This window comes from Psammomys obesus, unplaced genomic scaffold (assembly GCF_907164565.1).
Source record: "Psammomys obesus unplaced genomic scaffold, mPsaObe1.curated_primary_1811, whole genome shotgun sequence".
In the NCBI taxonomy this organism is placed as follows: domain Eukaryota; kingdom Metazoa; phylum Chordata; class Mammalia; order Rodentia; family Muridae; genus Psammomys; species Psammomys obesus.
The window spans coordinates 6275896-6282892 of NW_026586589.1; positions in this window are offsets into that span (position 1 = coordinate 6275896).

Sequence of the window (6997 nt, forward strand, 5' to 3'; positions counted from 1 at the left end):
AGAGAGAGAGAGAGAGAGAGAGAGAGAGAGAGAGAGAGAGAGAGAGGAAGAAAAAGAGAAAGGAAATGCAGAAAGAAGGAAGAGTGATGGAAGGGAGTGGGGTGGGGACCAAAATGTCTGGATTATATAGTGAAGAGACTCTGGGAGAGGGGAAGCCCCGCCCCTGGGCTGGGGGACTCAGGGAGAGGGCAGGGTGTGTTAGCCATGCCCTACTGCAGGTAGGGACCCGGGATGTCTGAAACCAAATACCAGGTATAGCCGGATCTCAGACTAAAATGGTGGAACTTCTGCTGGAATCTAGATGCTTGGGTCCTCCCGGACTCTTGCTTTGAAACCTATTCCCCGTTGTTATAGTACCGAGAGGCAATACCCATGGGAAGTGACAAGGTACAGAGCCCACACAAATAGAATTAGTGCTCTCTTAGGTAGGTAGGGTTTCTATTATTGTAATAAAACACCATGACCAAAAGCAACTTGGGGAGGAAAGGGCTTTTGTTTTTGTTTTTTTAACTTGCAGCTTTTAAGTCCATCATCCAGGCAAGTCAGAACAAGAAGTCAAGGCAGGAACCTGGACAGCCAAGGTTCTCAAGGCTACACTGAGAAACCCTGTCTCAAAATAAAATAAAAATAAAATAAAATTTTAAAAAAGAAAATGCTCCTACAAACTTGATTATAGTCTAATCTGATGGAGGCGTTTTCCCAACTGAGTTTCCCTCTTCCTATATGATCCTAACTTGTGTCAAGATGGAAAAAACGAACAAACTAGTTAGCAGAGTGTGAGTGACATGTGTTGTTACTTTCAATACTTTCTCTTCTTTGAAACCTGTACTGAAAGCCTTTGTACTCCCCCTGTCCTGGAGCTGCGACAAAAATACCCTGACAAAAGCTACTCAGAGGAGGGAGAAAGTTCCAGATTCCAGTCCGCCATTACAGGCAAGTCAAGGCAGGCACTTGAAGCAGCCAGTCACATCCTCAGTCAAGGGCAGAGAGCGCGTGCTTTCTCACTGTGACCAGTGATTGATATTGGAAGGACCAGCCCACTGTGAGAGATACCACCCAGGCAGGTCGCCCTGGGTTGTGTTAAAAAGGGAACGCTGAGGGACTAGAGCGGTGTCTCTGTGGCTCAGAACACTGGCTTCTCTTCCAGAAAACCTGGGTTTGAGCCCCAGCACCTTCATGGCTGCTCACAACCATCTGAAGCTCTAGTTCCAGGGGATCTAATTCTCTCTTCTGACCTCTGTGGGCACAAGGCATGCACGTAGACAAAACAGCCACACACATAAAAATTAAATTTAAAAAAGTTTTTTTAAAGCAAGCGTGCAAGCCATGGAAACAAGCCAGTAAATAGCATTCTCCATCATGTCTGCTTCAGTTCCCAACTCCGGGACCCTGCCTTGAGCGCCTGCCCTGGCTTCCTTCAGTGGCCAACTGTAAACTAGAAGATGAAATAAACCCTTTCCTCCCAGTTGCTTTTAGGCATGGTGTTTATCACAGAGCTAGAGAGCAAAGGAAGGCACCTATCATTGTCAGCAGCCTTTCCGTTTTACCGCCAGAGCTCTGTGATGTATCACCCTCAATCCCAGGGACTAGAATCCCAGACATCAAATGACATGTCCAAGTTCACACATCTAGCAATCGGCTGAGCTGAGGCTTGGGTTGCTCCATTGATAATGATCTGTTGATATTGCCTGTTCAGGATACAGGCAATTGCATAGCCTGCAGCCTGCACCCTTAGGCTTCCTTAATCCCTTCCAAAAGCCTGGACTATGAAAACATCAGCTACTTTTCCTTATGCCAGCTGGAAGGCCTTGGGGCTGCAGAAAGGAAACACCAGCCTCACTGCTTAACACTGAGAAATTCAGTTCCAAGGTATGGGAGCCTGTTGAGTCACTTATTGAATGGCTTCATGCCCCACCCCCCACTTCCCACTGTGATATCATGAGAACTTAATTTTACCCATTTGTTCACAGGACAATTGCCACATCACGTCATCAGATGTTAAACACAGATACAGCCATGTCCAGCAACAAAGCAGGGGCTTTTTCTTTCTGAGAAATAGCAGAATCTCTTCTAGAAGCCTGTAGGCAAGCACTCCTTCCTTCTCACTGGGCAGAATTGTTCCTGTTTCCAGACTCATCGCTCACTCCGCAATTGGAACGGCATGGCTAGCTTGGCACAGCAGCCCCGGGCCATCTGTAGGAAAATGACCCACCCTCTAAACTGAGGTTCTGTTTGAAAGAGAAAAGAGCAGTGACTTGTGCAGGGTTAGCAAACAGAAATGGACACAAGCCTCTTTGTTTTCTCCTCGTCCCCCAATAACTTCATCCCCGCTGGTTGCCTTCGTTCCCTCTCGTTTCTTAAAGTGAGCACATATTCAGTATCCACCGGATGGGGCTCACTGCAACTTCAGCTCTGGATGTTGTGTGCACCATTACTCTTACTCCTTCATCCTTCCAAAAAGTCTTCCTTCAACTTTGACGTCTCACACACACACACACACACACACACACACACACACACACAATCTAGATCCAGTATGTGAGAGAAAGCATGCATATTGTCTTTCTTTTTCCAAGTTTTCATTTTAAACATTTTATCTATTGTGTAAGTGTATGTATGCAACCCACATGTGTGCTCCGGCCACAGAGCATGTATGGAGATCAGAGGATGACTTGTGGGAGTCAGTGCCCTCCTTTGACCATATGGATCCCAGGTTGTCAGGCTTAGCCACAGACTCCTTTACCTGCTTAGCCACGTCACTACTCCAACCAATAAAACTGTCTGTTTAAGTCTTGCTTATTTCACTTACCACGTTGCTCTCCAGATCCACCTGTTTTCTCTCAAGGGATATATTTTTCTTTATTTTTGACAGTTGCATAAATATCTGTGTTCTTACTGCGTCTAACCCTTCGTGGTCCCTCTTCCTTTCCCTCGGAAGCTGTTTTCTCACTTAGACCCTCCACTGGCTACACATTAAATAACACCCCTTCCTCAAGAAGCCATTAACAGTCATTAGCTCCTCAGAAAGAGATAGGAGGGACTCACAGGGCCTCCTCTGTCCGTGCCGGAATGTTGAAGGGCTCCATCGTGTGCCGGCTATGTGCTCACGACTGCAACAGCCACGTCACACCTGGATGGCAGTGTTTCATGACACTGCTCCCATCCTCCAGCTCTTACATTCTTTCCACTCCCTCATGAAGTGTTCCCTGGGCCTTGGTGGGAGAAGACACAGTTCTCTTCTGCATCATGGCTGAATTGTGTCCAGCCACATTTTTCTTTATCCAGTCTTCTGTTGGACCTCTTGGCCGGTCCCATATCTCTACTACTGTGGGTAGAGCAGCAGTAAGCACACACCTGCAAGCCTTTCTGCTGCGTGTTGACTTAGAATCCCTGGGGTTTATTGCCAGGAGTGGGATAGCTGGCCATAGGGCCCTTTTATTTTCAGCCCATTGAGAAGCCTCCGCACTGATCTCCACAGTAGCTGCACCATTTTGCAGACCACCAGCAGTGACTGAGAGTCCCTCTTTCCCCACCTCCTGGCCAGCCTTTCTTGTAACTGTCTTTCCTAACGACAGCCAGCCGTGCTGACCAGAGTGAGAGAAGATCTCAAAGCAGCTTTGATTTGCATGTCTCCAACAGCTGAGGACGGCCAGCAACCTTTCATATATTTATTGGCTATTAGCTCCTGGCCCCCTCAACCCCCAGTCTCTGAAACCATTACCTCAAGATGAGGGAGCAGCCACCTCTCGGGTTTAGGTGTTGTTCCTTCACAGAGCGTATGTCTGAACCTGTGATATTTGACAATTTTTAAGTACTTTGTTTGCCCAGCCCCAGGAGTGTTTCTTCTCTCAGACTTGCCAGAGGTCCACAGCTGAAGGTGGTAGCCCTAAAAACCACAGGGATGGCACAATGCATGCAGCTTATTGGACACTTTCCCAAAGCTGCCATCCCCTTCCTTATCTCGCTTTGCCTAAGAAAGTGTGTGAATCTCTTCAAGAACTCTGTCCAGTTCATTGGGCTGAACATTGACTGGATGATTGGGGAGGAGGAGCTGAGTTCCTTATTCTGCTAAGTAACATTTTAGCTGCCCCTTGAAGGACGATTGCCCTGGGCAGTCCTCTACCACATCCTCAGTCAGGCTGTCTGCTCTTCTCCTCTTCCGGCCTCAGCTTCCTCACCTGTGTGAGAATGCCTCTTTCTTACGGCAAGTTTGAGAATCAGGGTGGACAGTGTTTCTGGGATTATTATCAGTAATCTCCCTGGATAGAAGAGGGGGAGGGAGGGCAGACTGGGCGAAATTTAGATCCTAGCAAAAAGAAAGCAAAAGTCCTCCCAAGGTCCCAGCACCCAGGCCCCTCTCCCATTATTCCCCGCCCCCTGGCTCTCCCGGCAGAGTCATTTTTCATCCCCAAAGTCATTTGGCTTAGAGCGAGGGGAAAGAGGCAGTGGCAGGGTCTGTATTGTGCTGGCCTGGCCACCATCCATCACCGGGACGACAGGAACTCACCTCCCACAAATAAAGTTATGACAAGCGTCCCCAACCCATTCTTTCAGCCGTGGCCTCCCTGTTTCCATCATTTCTGACATTATAAGCCATCAGCCAAGCTGTTTGTCACGCCTCTGTCAGGGCCTTGGCAACACGGGCAGGGGTCCATGCCAAGGTATAGCTGTACTGGGGCAAGTGCCCACCCCTACTGCCGCCAGTGCCCACCCCCACTACCACTGGTGATCCTGGCTATTCCACACTTGCTGTGAGAGAGTGTTTCTCCTGGTGGAGGCAAGAGTCCAGTCATGCAGCGGGCCTGGCCAGGAACAGGGGGCAGTTCCTTCTATACGTAGCAAACATTAGTGGATGTCCCTCCTGTACCGTGTGAGATGTCCATGTGGCCACAAAGAGAAGACAAGTACACTGATGACCTCAGGGGGTGTCCAGCCCCAAAGTGGACACAGAGCAAGTTGTGTTGACAAGCAGTGCAAAGATCTGCTGTGACTCTGGGAGTAAAGAGGTGGGGCCCCGGAGACTCAGTCAGAAGGTGGCATTTCAGCTGAGACCTGCAGAACCCCAGAGTAAAGACACAGAGAACATAAAGAAGGCTGTGAAAGGCTCCCTCTATCCTCTTAGAGCACAAACCTCACCATCTCCCCCCAAGCACCAAACTGCAGAGGTGAGCAGAGACTGTAGCAGTCAGGGTCTAAGTGCCTCGCTGGTAGAACACATGGAGCTGGATCTACGTTTGTTTTCTGGAGCTGTTTTAACAAATGACTCAAACCGAAGAATACATTTGCTCCTGCAGACCTGGCTGCCTCTGGAGTCCTGGTGGGGTGGTTGCTGTTTTGTGGCTGCTTCCCCAGCTTCCAGTGGCTGGGGACAAACCTAGGCATTCCTTGGCTTGTGGGCACATCCCTCCTATACTCCTCTGTCCTCTGTAGCCACGTGGCTGTCCTACGTTTGCCAGGTCTCATGCCTGCAATCCCAGTCCTCAGAAGGTTTAAAGCCAGCACGGGTGGCATAGTGAGACCCTGTCTCGGAAAGAGGGATGGGAAGTTAGGAGATTGGTGTTAGCTTAGGAACCCAAAGTTCTCAGCACAAAAGAGATTTCTTCACACCAGAGGGGTAAAGGGCAGGGAATAAGAAACAAAAACAGGAGCTAGAGGGCAAGGGAGAAGGAAAGAAACAAGAGAGAGGTGGCAGGGATATTTGTCCAGGAGGGACAAAGCAGTGTCTCTGGATAGAGAGGAGACAGATGTGGCACATAGAAAAATGGCAGTTTATAAAGGGGGAGATGTTGTTGTTGTCTTAGGTTTTCAATACAGGGTTTTCTTGTGTACTCCTCGCTGTCCTGTAGATCTACTTACTCTGTAGACCATGCTGGCCTCAAACTTAAAGATCCACCTACCTCTATTTCCCTAACACTTCATGTTAGGATGAAGTGTTTAATTTTAATTGGGCATATTAATTAGGTGGCTTTATGAAAATGGCAGTTTATAAAGGGGGCTTTTGACTGCTAGACTTCAACAGTTTAATAGCTGGACCTTGGTAGCCTACCTCAGGAGGAAGAAGTGGCCAAAAAAGAGAATAGACATTGGGGGACATCTCTAGGAATGTAATGTTTTTAGCAAGGCAGAGAAAATGGGAGAAGGGCAAGGCCTGCTAGAGCTGGGCCCAACATGCTCCAGCTGGCCGAAGCCCCTTCAGGGAAGGGAGAGAAAAGAGGGATGAGGGGAGACAGGGATCAGAAGAGTAGGGAGGGGGAAGAAAAGGAGTCCTACCCATAGTCCCCCTCCGTCCATGATTTTGTCTTGGAGTTCTTGTGTTATTTACATCTTCAAATACCCAATATTCATTGGGACCTGGGGTTAAGACTTGGATGTAGGTTGGGGGTCAGCACTATTCGGTCAACTGCAGACCCAGAGGCAAGAGAGCATGCTACGTTCTGGGGGCTTAGTGTGACTGGAACATCAAGACTGGGTCACCTCAGACCTGCCCCTACCTACCCTTAATATCCCTGGGCCTTGGGCCACTGACCATGCAGCCTTGTTCTTCCAGCTTCTCAGGGCTATGTGAGAGTGGAATGTTGGCATTCCCTCCAGGGGAAGAAGGCTTATTCAGTAAAGTGCTTGCATAACAACCTGAGTTTGATCCCCAGCAGCCACATAAATAGCTAGATGCAGGACTGTGCATCTATGACCTCAGAGCTGGGGAAGCTGAAGCACAGATCCCTGGCTCACTGGCCTGGCAGTTTTCATATCCCTGACTGATAAGTTCCGTGTCCAGTGAAAGAGCTTGTCTCAAAAGAAAAAACAAATTTTCAAGTATAATTGAGGTTTCAATCACAGCACTTGAGAGCCAGAGGCAGGCAGATCTCTGTGAGTTCAAGGCCAGCCTGGTCTACAGAGCAAGTTTCAGGATAGCCAGGATTACACAGAGAGACCCTGTCTCAAAAACCAAACAAACAAAAGTATAATTGAGGAACATGCCCAACATCAACTTCTGACT